This window comes from Octopus sinensis, linkage group LG3, assembly GCF_006345805.1.
Source record: "Octopus sinensis linkage group LG3, ASM634580v1, whole genome shotgun sequence".
Classification (NCBI taxonomy): domain Eukaryota; kingdom Metazoa; phylum Mollusca; class Cephalopoda; order Octopoda; family Octopodidae; genus Octopus; species Octopus sinensis.
The window spans coordinates 94645055-94663133 of NC_042999.1; the positions used below are offsets into that span (position 1 = coordinate 94645055).

At 36.7% G+C, this 18079-nt stretch overlaps 1 long non-coding RNA gene across 1 annotated transcript in view; it reads left to right on the forward strand.

The window, feature by feature from the left end:
• Positions 1-18079, forward strand: part of LOC118762513 — a 963298-nt gene that overhangs the window by 635837 nt on the left and 309382 nt on the right. The window contains exon 3 of the long non-coding RNA XR_004998269.1: positions 16688-16693. This is a non-coding gene — a long non-coding RNA (uncharacterized LOC118762513). The remainder of the gene's footprint in view (positions 1-16687; positions 16694-18079) is intronic.

Genomic DNA, 18079 nt, shown 5'->3' on the forward strand with positions numbered 1-18079 from the left:
GGGGGGGTTACTTTGATAGAGAATTTCCTCTCCTGGTGAGAGTCCTTCAAAGCCAAAGTTATTTTTTCTCGGAAAATTTCAGTAAGGGCACATTTCACCGGCATATACTACTACTACTACTACTACTACTACTACTACTACTACTACTACTACTACTGCTGCTGCTGCTGCTACTGCTACTACTACTACTACTACTACTATACTACTACTACTACTACTACTACTACAATAATCGTAGCGGTGGCGCCTGCTATTTACCATAGTCGTAGTAGGGGGACAGTGGTCAGTTACTTGAGCCAGTAATAGACTTTGGCTGGCAGGCACTATGGAATCTGTTGGAATGTCGCTAGCTGCGAAACCACGTCGTGGTCTTATATCATCCATTATATCATTCGTTTTTTGTTTATAGAGTGGGGAAGAAGGCTTATTTTCGATTTTTTAAATAAAGTTACAGTTACTAACCTTCTTTCTATGTTCTAGAAATGTTGTTTGTTGGCGTAGTTGCGTCATAGTAAAATTATTTAATTCTGGATACAGATCGTCCCAATATGATTTCAATCGATTCATATAGCCAACAGTGGGGTTTTGTAGTAGTAGTTAAATAGATCATTATTCAATTCATAACTCCATGTATGTATGTATGTATGTATGTATGTATGTATGTATGTGTAGCGACTATAACGTCTATCTTCATTTCATCCAGATTTCTATTATTTTCTACTATAGTTTACTCTCATTAGTTTATCTAATCCCAGTTCAACTGAAATAATTCGAGCAGCAGTTTAGCATTACCTTTGGGGAATATTGATATGAATGTGTTTTGCCTTGTCGAATACCTTTAATCTTTAATATATCATCTGTTGAGCTATAAATATTTCAAATGAATCAGTTATACAAAGTGCATTCTGTCCCGTTAATCCTCTTTGTACCTTTACTTTTGTTTGCCCTCAAGCATATAATCTAGTGCTTGAATGGTACTACTAGTTTGTTCTAAATGTGGCCTTTTAGATTGATCTTAGATTTTATTCCTCCTACTTAATTTCATCTTATTTTACTTTATCTTATTTATTCAGTCACTACTTATTTGTTTAGTTATCCGTATACATTCAACTAACTGTTTCCATTTACAACTTTCGTAGTCGTAAATATAGTGAAAGTATCTCAACTCGTACACACGTTAATGCAGTGGCCCATCTTATTATTAATGTGTGGATACCGTCTCCAGAAATATATTTTGTTTGTAATAAGTTCTAGGCATTGAAACAGGGCGCAGGAGTGGCTGTGTGGTAAGTAGCTTGCTTACCAACCACATAGTTCCGGGTTCAGTCCCACTGCATGGCACCTTGGGCAAGTATCTATAGCGTCGGGCCGACCAAAGCCTTGTGAGTGGATTTGGTAGACGGAAAGTGAAAGAAGCCCGTCGTATATATGTATATATATATATATATGTGTGTGTGTGTGTGTGTGTGTGTGTGTGTGTGTTTGTGTGTCTCTGTTTGTCTTCCCAACATCGCTTGACAACCGATGCTGGTGTGTTTACGTCCCCTTAACTTAGCGGTTCGGCAAAAGAGACCGATAGAATAAGTACTAGGCTTACAAAGAATAAGTTCTGGGATCGATTTGCTCGACTAAAGACGGTGCTCCGGCATGGCTGCAGTCAAATGACTGAAATAAGTCAAAGTAAAAGTAAGTAAAAATCGAATATGATTATAATACATTTTGATTAATTAACTGGTTATTAATCTTCTATTATTATATCACTACCTCGAAATTAGTGCTTTGTGTAATATTGTATCTCTGTTTATGTGTATATGTATGATGTGTATGTGCGTGTGTGCGTATGTGTATGTATATATGTATGTGCGATGCCAGTGCATGTGTAGTCTGTGTGCGTTCGCTGACGCGTATGTGTATGTACATATGTGTAGCTCATATATGTGTGCGTGTGTACTCTGTGTGCGCGTGCTGGTGTGGGTATGTGTGAGTTTTTTTATGAATGTACTTGCTAATACATATGCATCTATGAACGACGTGCGTGCTAATGTGCTTATGATTATTCGTATAAAGGGAATGTGTGTGCACGTATGTTAGTGTGTGTGTGTGTGTGTGTGTGTGTGTGTGTGTGTGTGTGTGTGTTGTGTGTGTGTGTGTGTGTGTGTGTGTGTATGTGTGTGTGTGCTTTTACCATATGAGTGTTCTTGAAAAAAGCTGCCATCCTGAAAATTAGCAGTCCGTGAAATTTCAGCAGCTAAGCCCAACCACAGACTTTATGTCTCTCTCTTCCTACTAATTATATGTCGTGTTCATTATTTTATTTTGTTTTATTTTATTTTATTTTATTTATGCATTTTGTTATTCAGAATTGTCAAATCATCTTTCTTTGGGAAATCTGGCTACCCGTTTCTTCATTCGAAACCAATTTCTTTGGTAAAACCTATTTTATTATTCACATTTATATTTTTCTCATTATTTTCATTGATTTTTTTCATCTATGGTCATATTTCCCTTTAAAGCAAATTATAAATGGCAGCATGCTGAGTATATCTATAACCTACAGATTTTCCAAAAATTATGCAGACTTGAAGAAACTGCTGAATTGTAATTTCTTTAGTTGTCAAGACATCACTGAAGACTACACCTTCATTAGGACCCATTAATTTTTAATTCCACGCTGCAAGCTAATGATTTGCCTATAATTTGTATAGCAGTAGTGCTATTTAGAACAGAAAGATTTTCCTAATTTGCTATATGAACGCGACTGCTTTCAACTGAAGTACAATGCCACCAGATATTACAGTACACCAACGGACATTTTTCAAACAGAAATGATAAGTGATTGTGCGCTACTCTATCCACTCGCCTAACTTGGTTCTATTTCTCTTTTTTTTTTTTCGTATACTCTGAGTATATTCTGAGGCAGTAGTTTTACACATTTTCCTCGTTTTCTTCTGTGTAGGTGACAAATAAGGACTTGTAATATCACAGGGTCGACAGAAGTGGGTCTGTTGATATTTCTACACAAAATGGTTGTGCAGCTACTTACAAATAATCAATATCATCTACCACTGAATGTCCGATATAAACGATTCATAGAATAAAATCGCTTTCTTTACAGCCAGACCCACAATAAAAGTAAAGTAACTATCCTAATTTGTTTTTTCCTATGCACGACTACTCTATTTATTTATGGAATCTATCACAGCTAGTATGATCGGAATAATCTATTATTGTCAGCAAACAGATGGCAAGCTAGTGGAATTTGTCTCACGGCCGAAGATTATTGAAGCTCTACTGTATTTAGAGAGAACTAAAGTAGTTTATCCTATTTATTCTATGTTGTTTATTATCATATTCTCCTCTTCTTAAGTCACTTCAGTTTGTCTTTCTAAACGCCAGATTCCTGTCCACCAGTCCAAACATGACTCTTTGTATTTAAGTCAATAACTGCTCAGTATGACTGAAACAGGCTTTAGTTTCGATTTACTTCCTTGAAACAATGATCGATAAAAGTGTCCATAGGTTTCACGTTTCCAAACCGTGGAAACGTGTTTTTGTTCATTATTGAAGGAGCGTTTCCTAGTGCACTTATACATGTAAACATAGATACACAAATTCACACACTCACAACCACAGAAACACATATGTAAGTAGACATATATAATTATATATATGCATATATATGTATATAGACATAAACGCATGTGTGTGTTTGTGTGTGTGTTTGTGTGTGTGTGGATACATGTATGTATACATATATGCATGTATATATATATATATATATGCGTTTACATATATCTGTGCGCGTGTATGTGTGCGTGTACATACTATCAACGTCAACTTAGAATGACAGTATTTATTTACACTATGTTACGCAAGTCTCGTAAAAAAAAGTCGTTCAAAAAAAAAAGAAAATATAGGAACGATTTGAAAAGAGGAACTATCTAATTTGACAGAGAAACCAATACTTAGAAGATAGATTCCAAGAGAAACTTTGTGATGGTATGTATAAGCACATACATTCCAATATAGATAGATAGATAGATAGATAGATAGATAGATAGATAGATAGATAGATAGATAGATAGATAGATAAATATGTAGGAAGGTAGCTACGTAGGTAGGTAAGTAGAAATAAAGATAGATAGATACATAGACAGATAGATAAATAGGTACATACATGCATACATACATACATACATACATACATACATCATACATACATACATACATACATACATACATACATATATACACACTCATGTACATATATTTATATAATCATACTTTTAAGATCTACTTTACTCTAGTTGCATTACTCAGACGGCATTCATGGAAGCACCGTTTGTATAGCCGGATACCATTCCTATCGCAAACTCTCACTTATGTCCAAGGAAATCTATATTTCTCCATATTTTTCAAGTGATTTCAAACCAAGAATATGATTCTTATGACAGTGAAACTTGCTTACAATTAATACACCGCATCAAGAAAAGAAGACACAGATACGCGTATACATACACACATACATACATACAACATACAACAAGGTGCTGAGGACACAGGCATTGTTTACTGCCATCTTTGTTTTCACTGTCAACTTTGGGTTTGTCCATACTCTTGATGCGAGGCGCGCGAATGCGTATGGCTGCCTTCCCATCTTGTTGACATCGATGTGTGGGGTCCCCGGTTTCTTTGCACAGTGGAACTTTTGGGGTTGTAGCCTGATCTTATAGCACACAAAGAAGTGGTCTGTGTCGCAGTCTGAGCTGTGATACGATCGCGTATGAAGAACACACTTGATGGTGGCACGCCTGACCAGGGCCAAATCCAGCTGGTACTAATGCTTTTAGCATGGATGTCTCCAAGACACTTTGTGTTGGGGCTTGGTCTTGAAGAAGGAGTTGGTGATGCACAGGTCGTGAAATGTAAAGAGCTCGAGCAATCGCTGTCCGTTCTCGTTTGATTTCCCCACTCCGAATCGACCTAGGCAAGAGGGCCCCGAGTCGTTGTCAGCACCTACTCTTGCATCGATGTCGCCCACGAGAACAAATTGGTTTCTAATGGGGAAGCTCTTGATAGTGGATACAAGGTTCTCATAGAAATCGTCCTTAGCATCCGGAGTGGCAGACATTGTCGGAGCATACACACTGAGGAGGGTGACGGCTCCTTCGGTAGTGCTGAGGCGGAGAGTTAGGAGCCGCTCGGAGCCGCCGATGCCTTGCTCTACCATCCTCAGCAAGCTGTTCTTTATTACAAAGCCTACTCCTTGTTCTCTGGGTTCATCAGGCATCTTCCCTTTCCAGAGGAATATGTAGTCCCTTTCCCTCAATGTGCTTGAATGGGCTAACCGTGTTTCCTGCAGAGCAGTGATATTGACGTTCAGTCTCTTGAGCTCCTCGTTGATGACTGCTGTTTTAGAGCTAGTCTCTTTTTGATAGTTTTTCTGTTTTTATCTGGTGCGGCAGTTGACGACCTGCTTCTCGTATGTTCTCCTAATCCCCATGCACCCAATGAGGAAAGCAAGCCATGGCGGGACAACACCTTACTGTCTTGGGTCTGCCTAACTTGAGGCGGGCGGTAGCTGTCCAGTGAGACTCAAAGACCTCGTGTTGTTTTCGTAATTCATCTTGTTTACGTTTTGTGACGTCCTGTACCCATATATGCATATACATATATACATATATATGTGTGTGTGTGTGTATGTGTGTATATGTGTGTATGTATGTATATATGCCTATATCTCTCTTTCTCTTTTTCTCTTTTACTTGTTTCAGTCATTTGACTGCGGCCATGCTGGAGCACCGCCTTTAATCGAGCAACTCGACCCCGGGACTTATTCTTTTGTAAGCCCAGTACTTATTCTATCGGTCTCTTTTGCCGAACCGCTAGGTAACAGGGACATAAACACACCATCATCGGTTGTCAAGCAATGCTAGGGGGGCAAACACAGACACACACACGCCTATATATATACATATATACGACGGGCTTCTTTCAGTTTCCGTCTACCAAATCCACTCACAAGGCTTTGGTCGGCCCGAGGCTATAGTAGAAGACACTTGCCCAAGGTGCCATGCAGTGGGACTGAACCCGGAACCATGTGGTTGGTAAACAAGCTAATTACCACACAGCCACTCCTGCGCCTATATATATATATATATATGTGTGTGTGTGTGTGTGTGTGTGTGTGTATACCCATATACACATTTATTTAAAACACCCCACACACACATATATTTATATATATATATATACACACCTACAGGCATACGTCAAAGCACATACACATGTAATATATACACGTACACACAAAAATATGCGCATACACAGATTTTAAAGGAAGGCGTATATAACACAATCAGGCATTTGTAAAATGTTGTAATAGCAACAACAAAAACAACACCAAGTAAGACAATAACAATGATAAGTAGTATGATGACTACAATCGAGTATTAGGTAATGAAACCTATGGAGTAAAGGAAACATACTTATACAACTCTTAGTACATATATATATATATATATATATATATAGAGAGAGAGAGAGAGAGAGAGAGATACAAATAAATACAATACATACACAATGACACGCACATATACATATGCATATATATATACGCACGTTCACATACATATACCTACATATAGACACTAAATGTATAGCTTATATGCTAAATCTATATACGCACCCTCATGTATGTTAAATACATAATTAGATGGATAAGTTAAAAGTATCAAATTGTAACATATAACAATGGTCTGCATTTAGGAATTGTTTTTTTATTTTTATTCATGGAGATAATGTTACGTATTTGGGGATTGCTGATTTTCAGTATCTACACCTTTTTGCTCTCTCACATAAGGATGCTGAATAAAATACAAATTAATAATAAAAAATGTGAATTTTCAACAAATTGTTACTTTATTAAAATGAAGCATGTAATCAAGCAATCATTCTGTTAGTTTTAAGAACAAATGTTTTCCGAATCAACATGAAATGAACCTCGTTCATCATGAAATGAATCAGAATTATCAACATCAAACCAAATGATTGTAAAAAATATGCTCCTAATGGTTACCCTACATATTGATTCAAAGAAGGAGGACCGCTTTGATTTCCGCTTGTGCTGTGCATCGGGACCATCACGTTTCTATTCTTTTTATATTTATATTTATCTAATAGATAATTATAAATATATAACAAAAAATATAAATAATAGACGTATAGTACGTAGATAAATGAAAAGTTAATATAAAAATCAGAATATGCGCTGTAAGTATAAAATTAAGACGCGTGACAAATACAAATGAGAAACAATCAGAAAGAATAAGAAGATGGTAACATTGTGGGTAATTATATCTATAAGAATTACAACGACAATAGAAACAATATAAGAGCTTGAGTTTCAAGGAAATTTATGTTGAAGAGAGGCAGAATACGTGGTATTAACAGACATTACTCAACAAGTTTAAAATAAACAAATATCTAATTTTATGCAAGCATTTCATTTTAAATTGCGTGTCTTATTACACGGGGCACCTGGATATTTTAAGATCTCGTATAATTCAGTTTAGCACAGTGTACGGTCGTACCTGCTGTCTGAATGTGATGATTTCCTTCTAACTATACTCCAGGCAATTCCGAATTGAGAATTACTATAATTTAATTGCCACATTTTTTTTTGTCAATGATGTAACACCAGCTTTATTGTGATTTTTGAATGATGTAAAATAATTACAAAATCTGGACTTGAATTTCCAAGTTGGTGAATATCGGTTATTTGCATCAGTTATTCCAGCAAATATATAATCTACATTCCTAGTTAAACAGGAATTATTAATATATCTTTGTTACGATTGTTGCACATGCCAGGGGTTACCATGTTTAGGATCGTTATTATCATATAAGTTAGGTGTAGCATTAAAATTAATTGAACTGGATGATATAATAACATTACTATTATTGTTAACCTTACTATTATTACTAACAGTAACGGGGTGAATGCAGTTTAACTGGACAAGTGTAGGCCCATCATATTCAATTATATCAGATTTATAGTGGTTGTTATTTAATACATTTGTACCCGTATAATTATTAGTACTTATTTCTCAGCATTGACTCCCTCACTACTGTGTACGCGTGCCGGATTAGGTTTACTTATATCAACATCATGCAAGCAACTTTAGTAATAGGTTGATGGCTTCTTAAACAGCAGCTCTTTGGTGTTGTTATTAAATTACTTAGGCTCACCTCATCTGATATTTTCCAGCCTCTCCAAAACAATTTCATTTCTAAAATTCTCCAGTTTCGTGACATCTTTAGCGTGATTGACGATTTTCTCTTCCTGTATACACTCAGTAAGAGATAGAGAAAGGGAGAGATATAAAGAGATAGAGAGAATGAGAGAGGGATTATGTAAATTTGTATTGATATAGGAGTGGATATACGTATGCATAGATAAAGAGGGGAGAGGAGACGAAAGCCCGTATAAATCGCATAGATCTTTGAGTGAAAATACCTATATATAAGATACTGAGAACGATCTAAATGTGTATGCTAAATATATATCTATAATCTTTCTGCAGATATACTTCCATGTGCACATAGATCAATAGATAGATAGATACATACATACATCATACATACATACATACATACATACATACATACATACATACATACATACATACATACATACATACATAGAGAGAGACATAGAGAGAAAGGAAAAGCGTAGGAATTTAGATTTCACCGGTTTATACCGTAATGAGTGGGGGAAAAGAGAAATCGACTGAGATTAAGCAATTAATGAATTATATTACTGAAACAGACAACAGCACAGAGAGAACTAAGTTTTCCTGAGAACTATGCTATCCTATAAGATGTTACATTCCACCCACGTGTGCACGGGTTCAAGAGAGGTTTTATTGTTACACAGGCAAATATTTATACGTTGATCGAAAATTTTATCTATATTATACGATATATATTATAAATAATATAGCTCAATCAGAATATGTATATCTCTTTCAGAAAATGCTATCGATTTCGTACTCAGCCGAGCAATTTCTCAGAGGTTTTTCTAGAAGAGATAAATCGTACGTGGGAAACGTGAACGCCACATTTTACACACACACACACACACACGCACGCATATGTAATAATAATAATAATAATAATAATAATAATAATAATAATAATAATAATAATAATAATAATAATAATAATAATAATAATAATAATAATAATAAAATGCCCTGATGCAGTACCAGGCAGTGGCTCTCATGGCTTTTGATCTTAACTGATTGGAAGTGTTATCACGTACATTGTTTTGTCTTGGTATAAAAGATGGGCTACAGCAAATATTCTGCTCAATACCACAGATTTGCTTGTCAGTTGTTTGACCTTAACCAGTTGAGCATGTCCCTTAGTGGCTGACGATATGTGCATCTCTGATCACGAGCAGAAGTAGTGGGGGAGCATCATAGCCATGTGTTGAGAGGGATTCTTTGGTGTTTGAATAATTCACCTCTGAAAACATGGGTGGTTCTTTCAACATCCTTAAACAACCCTTATTCAGGGACCGTTTGAGCAGGATGGGCTACTCAACCTGAAGAAAATTCTAACTGGGCCCCACCTGCAAGGTCATGTGCTGTTTATCTTGATATGAGATCACCATATCGCGCACATATGGTTGTGATGCGTGTGCCTGGTGTACTCTTATCAGACGGGTAGTCATGATGGGTATATTGGGCTTCGTATATTTTACCCCAGTGTCACTCTGATGGCATGAACTGCTCTCTCACTCAATAATAATAATAATAACGTAATTGGACAAATAAGTATAAGTCGATTAGTGTGTTTAAATGTGGAATAGAGCACCGGCACAATTTAGGCTACCTGTTGTCATCCGCAGTTGTGGTACATTTCCGTAGGCAGTTAGGGTGACTTAATAGGAGATAGATTTCATATTAACTTTATTAGATACATGTTTCAACCCATCATGTACCACGATAAAGATGTCTGGTTACAAATTTTGAGTGTCGGCTGAGTTGCTGTTGCTTTTAACTTCATGAGCATATAGCAACAACACAGCTGCCACTAAAATTCTGTGGTGAGTCATCCTTATCAATCTACCTGAAGAGAGCCAGACTGATGGGTCGAACCGTATGTTGTACCCAATAAAGGTCTAATACGAAATCCATCTCCTATTAATACATACAAGTGTGAGTGTGAGTGAGTGTGTGTACCTAAAATATCGATGGCTCTGTCAAAGTATTTTTAGTAAGAATTTACTATATATGCATGTGTTTCGGTGTGTGTGTATGAGTGTAAACGTATCAGTCTCTTTACAGCACGAACATCGTTAGTCATTATTCATAATAATGCGCAATCTTAACACGTTATGTATGTATATATATATATATATATATATGTGTGTGTGTGTGTGTGTATATATAGTTGAAATTTACAGAAAAAAAAACAAAAGATGAAGACAAGTCTATGAAGCAGGTGTATTAGTTTGACGCTCGGAAAAGTGTGAAACTCATTTACGTTTCGAGCCTACGCCCTTCAACAGAAAGGAACATGAGAGAAAAAAAATAATAAAATGGGGGAGAGAATAAAAAAAAAACTTGTGGATTTAGAGAAATAGATAGATAGATAAATATATACATACATGCAAACACACGTACAAATATCAGAAATATATAACAGCTATCTCTCTCTCTCTCTCTCTCCTCTCTCTCTCTCTCTCTCTCTCTCTCTCTATCTATCTATCTATCTACCTACCTATATATATATGTATATTATATATATATATATTATATATATATATCTATATATATATATATATATGCATACATACACATATATATATATATATATATATATATATATATATATATATATATATATATATGCATACATACACATTCATGCATTACTTTTCAGCAGGAAATTATCGATATGGGATATTCAAAATGCATATGTTATGTGGAATAGGAAAATTGCATATGCTGTAATTGTATATTTCTCCAGTCTTTTTTTAGATAATGAAATAAAGATTTCATTATGCAAGGCATATGAGAAACGCCAAAATTGTGCTTCTAATATAAACAGAAACAAATATATTTCTTTCAAATTACTCACGTACACAGACGAACTTATTTATGTACACACACATATTTATATGTAAATACACACACACATATAAGTATGTATCAATGTGTAAACACATGCGTATAAATATGCATATGTATACATATAGATTGATAGACAGAGACAAAGACGGACATACTGACAGACTAACGGACGGATGTACGGACGGAAGGACGGATGGATGGATGGATGGATGGATGGATGGATCGAGATAAGAAGGAAAGGTGAGTGCAGGAGGGAGGGATAGATATATAGATAGATAGATAGATATGTTTCTTTATTAGCCACACAGGGCTGCACACAGATAGAACAAATTACAAGGTAGAGCTTTTCTTTTGAAGGTATTAAAAAAAAAAAAAAAAAAAAAAAAAAGGAAGGGGGAGGTTCGATCAAAAGGGATCGTAAAAGGAGAGAAAGAGGACAAAAATAAGGGGGGGGGTTAAAAAAAAAAAGGGGGGGGGGGGGGGAAAATGATCAATAGGGATCGTTATCACAGAAATGTCAATATGAAGTGTAAAGGGGAGGACAGGTGAGGTTTACCCGTGGAAAGAAAAGCCTGCGGAAAAGACCACGGTAACCTCGGTCAATGAAGTCACATTTTATATTTCTTTTTTTTTTTTTTTTTTTTGCAAATAAGCAACTCTCTGTTTTCGATTTCTGGGTTCATAGGACTATGCTCAAGGTGGCTTCGTCATTCATACGTGCCATTCTTGCTACATTCACCCATCTTTTTTTAAAACATTCGCTAGACAAAACTTGCCTCTCTACTCTCACTTTCCTTTTCAAGTGGTACTTGAAGAAGTTGATGAGAGATTGACCAGAGAGGAAAGTGTTTGTCTCCAATCCTTTCAGACGCGTCCACCAGATACATTCTTTCGCCATAGCCACAAGGATGATGAAAATAGCTCTCCCTTCCCGTTTGAAGGAAGGAGGCGTGACAATATTGACGATAGACTCAGCTGATAAACCGACTCGTCCCACACGTGACAGCAGTTGTTCGACATAAGCCCACAGGTCGGAAATTGTTGGACACTGAACGAGTGCGTGCAGAACGGTTTCGTCGCTCTGACCGCATCTCGGGCAGGTCGGCCCCGTGTTTCTCGAGCCGTGTCTGTAGAGCTTATCCCGAACGGGTAGCGCTTCTCGGTAGCACTGCCAGGCCAGGGATCTCTGGAAGTTGTCCATGGGCCCTGGCCCGAAAGTCGTCCCGAACAGGCGGGTCAGGTACTCCTCGTCGACGTCCAGGTTCGCCCCGAGCTCGTCGTCGTACCTCCCCTCCACTAAACCCCTATAGAATGCTTTGGTTGTGTTGAAGTCACTTAAGGTCGACCCAGGACGGCAGAGTTGCTTGAGAGCAACGCGACACTCGCGGTGCCATTCGCCCTCCTCGGCCTCTTTTTGATCCACGACTGCAGTTCGGTCATGGAGACGAGCTGCGGGAAAGCGTGCCTCACAAACGGCGACCACACCTGTTCACCGTCGTCTACATAGAGCCAGAGATGTCGCAGTCTCAGCGCGTGTCTGCGCATCATCAACCACGGCATGCCCAGCCCTCCTTTTAACGGGTGTTGACAGCAAATGGATCGCCTGACCATCGGGACGCATCCTTTCCACAAGAAGCGAAAGAGGAATGCGTTGTAGTTTGGTGATGGTAGGGTCGGGACAAGGTACGACGGTCAGGCGGTAGTAGATGACGGACGCGATGTACGTGTTCGCCACCTCCGCTCGACCTTTTAGGGACAGTTTCCTCTCGGCCCATTGCCGGGCGAGAGTGACCACCCTACTCGTTATCTCGTTCCAGTTCTTCTCCATTGGAGGTCCGGACCAAACCAGACCCCGAGCAACTCAACCGGGCGTCGGTCCAGCGTCCCACGACGGAGGCGCTGGTGGACGGCATGGGCTTGCTTCTCCAGGTGCCTAGTCGCAAGCCCACTGACTTTTCCCGGTTGATTTTCGCTCCTGTCACCGCTTCGTAGTTTTTCAGTGTCTCGCCGACCAGCTCGATGTGCTCGTGGCTAGACACTATGACGGTGACGTCGTCCGCGTATGCAGACACGCTCGTCCCGCATCCCAATTCTCGCGGGATGCCCCTTAGAGTCGCAGCTTCCGCAGTAGTGGCTCAAGAGTCAATACGTATAGAAGCGCCGAGAGGGGGCATCCCTGACGGACCGAACGTGCAATGTCGAAAGGTCTCGATAGATGTCCATTTACGCGAATTACCGAACGGATGCCTCTGTACAAGGCAGCTATCCAGCCGCGGAAGACGGGACCGAAACCAGCCGCTCTCAGGACTGCCTCCAAGTATCGATGGTCTACCCTATCAAAGGCTTTTGATTGATCCAAGTTGATCAGGCCCCACCCATGCCAGGTTCGTTAATAACCTGTCTATGATGTAGCGCATCAGATGGAGGTGTCATGGATGGTCCGGCCTGGCACGGCGCATGTTGCGCCTTGTCGACCAGTTTCTCGATGACAAGCGCCAACCTCTTGGCTAGCACCTTGGCCAAAATTTTCAAGTCTGCATTAAGCAGAGTGATGGGCCTAAAGTTATCTATTACATTTCCCTTGTTTAGATCTTTCTTCAGCAGTGTTACGGCTCCTCGGCTCACAAAACCAGGAATGCTCCCGTTTTGCTGCCAGTTGCAGTACACCGCCGCCAAGAGATCTCCAAACAAGTCTGGCATACAATTGTAAAGCTCGTAGGGTAGACCATCCAAACCCGGTGATTTGTCCCTCGAGCATTCTGCCATCGCTTCCCGCACTCGCCCGCCGCCGTGATGGCACCTTCGCAGCACCCTGCCTTTCTTGTCGAGAGTCGTGGTAGGCTATGTAGGTAGGCACTGAAGTCCACCCTACGTTCTTGCCCTCCACTCGTTCCGAACAGTCGGGCAAAATGCTGCTGAAAGGCCTCACACATTTTACTTGGCTCGAGCAATTCGCGCCCCTGTTCATCTACCAGTGACCGAATGGTGGCTTTGTTGCCCTGTTGCGCCTCTGCCACCCGGGCCTCTCTCGCGGCTCCAACACCTTCGTTCCTTAGAGCACGCATCCTAGCTCTGACAGCACATCCTTCGTGTTTGGCGTTGAAGTGTTGGTCGAGGGCCAACCTCGCCGCCAAAACGTCGGATGCGATGCCGCTTCTAATTGCCTCTTCTAGCTTCTTAACTAGCTCACCCTCTACTCTATTTCTATCTATGGCTAGTGCTTTGCTGTACCTAATCGCTTCTGCTTTTACTGCTCTCTTGAGGGCAAACCACCATTTGTTAGATAGATAGATAGATAGATAGATAGATAGATAGATAGATAGATAGATAGATAGATAGATAGATAGATAGATAGATAGACAGACAGATAGTTAGACAGAGTATAGTATAGAGCAGACTTTATTGAATCAACTAGAATTACTCCATTCAATGAATGTGAATTATCATTTAATAGGTATTTGAGTTATTCTCAAGCTTATTAAAGTTTTGTGTTCGTACAACATACACTTTATTTATACGTCAGTATACTATATTCTCTGAATATGTATCTTCAAGTAGCTCATATATAACCTCTATATTTAGAAGATATGCATGAGCATTATACATGTGTGCATGAGTGATTGCATGTGTGTGAGTGATGGGTGTATGTATAGGTATATATGTATTCACTCTCATCTTCCTATACTTTTTATAACTAGATCTATGCTGTTGGTTTTGTAAGAAGTCTATGTATTCAGTCAGGAATTGCTACTATCAACATCAGAGAAGGACGTTATTTTCTCCTAAAGTATGATTATGCGAATGTACCACCTGATACATGAACCCCCACCACAGACACACGCACGCACACACACACACACACATACATACATACATACATTATATATATATATATATATATATATATTATATATATATATATTATATAAATATAAATATTAGGGATATATCCAAATTTCAGGAAAAAAATCAGATTTAGGATAATCCAATTTTATAGTAAAATATTAAAAATATATATTTGAGACAAAACCACTATTTATTAAATTTTATGTATTGATTAAGTCTTTCCTTGTTTGTTTTGCAAAATAGTGGTTTTGTCTCAAATAATATTTTATATATATATATATATATATATATATATATACGGTTATGTATGCATTGTGTATGTGTGTATGTATATAATGTATACATATATATAAGTATATATACTTATATATATGCGTATGTATATGTGAGTATATATGAATATAATATATATATTTATATCTATATATGTTTGTGTGTGTATGCTTATATACATATATATGTATACCTATATATAAGTATATATCATAAAGTATATATATATATATATATATATATTATATATAATATATATATATATATATGTATATATATGTATGTATGTATCTACTAGTCATATCTATATACCTACATACATTCTTAGACAGTTTTGCTATTTTTCTCAGATGTATTTTTTTCATCTACGTGCGATTTTATCTGAATAGATCTGTTGTAATATTTTTCATCAACTGAAAGGAATGTTTTGAAAATTTTTAAAAAGAAATTTGCACCAATCGCTTTTGAATTAGATTACAAATAATTTTTTTTAAAAAAGATATGCATAAATACTTTTATACAGTCATATATACATATATGTATGTGTGTGTGTGAAATACATATATACATCGTGTTTGTATTTCGTTGACATGATTCTTGTTTCTTCTTGTCTATATGTAAAGTCGTGTGTTAAAAGAGACTTTTGCAGCATCTAGGGATGGTCATTATTGCAATAAATATATGCACTGGTTCTATTTTATCTTTCTAATTATCATTAGTCAACGAGTAAAGCATTTAATCAGTTAACTAGCAAATTGCTTAGTTGTATAGTGAATCATTATGCTAGGACTAACAAAGTCCACTCATCACTATTCACGACCAGAGCTCTCTTTCTACTTCTTGTTTCTAGGCCCCATAGTTTATAAATTCTTTTCTCACTCACATGCCCCTGAGCAGAAATTTAGAATCTGTAAATGAAGAGAAAGACCTGGATACGAGAATGCAGGCCCTTTTGAGGTCATGAATTGTGACGAATGGATCCTGCAGCACCTATTAGATTGATTGATAAAACAATCGATTACATAATATGTTAGTACATTAAATTATTATATATACACACACTCGCACACAAATACATCTATAGATAGATAGATAGATAGATAGATAGATAGATAGATAGATAGATAGATAGATAGATAGATAGATAGATAGATAGATAGATAGATAGATAGATAGATAGATAGATATGCATGTATGCCTATTTGTGTGTTTAAGTGTATGCAGGACGACACGCTCTCACTTGTACCAGCCGATTACAATTATTTATAATATATTTGTTTCTAAGAATTTTCTCATTATATTGAAGTCTGTTTCATACCAATGAATTTACTCTTGTTTTAGGATAATTTTTTCTTTTGTTTTTGTTGTTTCTTTGCCTGCTAACGCGTTTCTTTTTCTTTTTTTCCAAATGACCATCAATAAAGGATAAGGTAAATATTTCTTTCTGCATCTTACGCATGCCTTACTGCAATTTTCTGACCAAAACATGAAGATAATTGAAGAGCTGTAAAATAATGCATGTTGAGGTATTGAAAGCATTTCTTATCCAAGTAGTTAAATACAAACTTCCATATCAGTATGTTATGTTAAATAACGTACAATTTCTATGTCGAAAGAAGGAAGGTATTGCATTAATAAAAGCAAATATGAACGGCAGCAGTTCAATGACAGCTTCTATCTGAAATTGAACTTCAAACCGCTAATGATAATATATATTTTTGGAAAGGAGTATTCGTCAATTATGTTTCCCAATCAGCTTATTTTACTTTTTGTCTTTTGACCATTTACTTCAGATATCAGATCGTAAAACATATCAGTCATCTTTCTCATGAAATATATTCTATACGTTTCGGTTTCTTCCGCAACAGATGATCAAACTGAACTAGACATTTATGTTACAAATTGTTTTTAGTCATCTGATGCATCATTCCCATCTCACATCTGTTTTTTATTGACAAATGTTATCGTTCATTCTTTTGTTTACATTTTACTTTCCTATACTACAATTTACTTCGTTTCGCCGAGTGTATATACCGCATTCTGTCTTTCTCGCCTGTTTCTCTCTTAATCTGTCTATGACTTACATACTTTCTCTGTGTTGTATTATGTAATGTATATTTATCATTTTAATTTTTCACTGGTTTTAGTGATGTCACTACGCCTATGCTGTAGAAACATTTGCCTGGTTTCTGTAATCATATCAGTACTTATTTCACTCTAATATATACACACTGAGACTCAACAACCATAAGTGCACACAGGGAAATATATACATATGTGAATACAAACACATATATATCTATTTAACATTGTACATATGTATGAATGTATAGATGTATATATGCATATATCTATATCTATATATATATATATACATATATATATATATATATGTATATGCATATATGTATATATATATATATGTATATGCATATATGTATATATATATATATATACGTACATATATTTACATATATATGTGTGTATATATATATGTATGTATATATGTATGTATGTATATATATATAGACAATATATGTATACATATATGCGAATATATATGAATATATATATATATATATATACGTACATATATTTACATATATATGTGTGTATATATATACATATAAACACTTATACTCTCACCTTGCTTTCTCTCTCTCTCTCTCTCTCTCTCTCTCTCTTATATATATATATATAATATTATATATATATATATATAATATATATTATATATATATATTTAGTTTGCGATGTCGTTAAGTTACGTTCAGCAAAAAAGTATTCCAGATAGTGAGAGATAAATGCAATTTAAT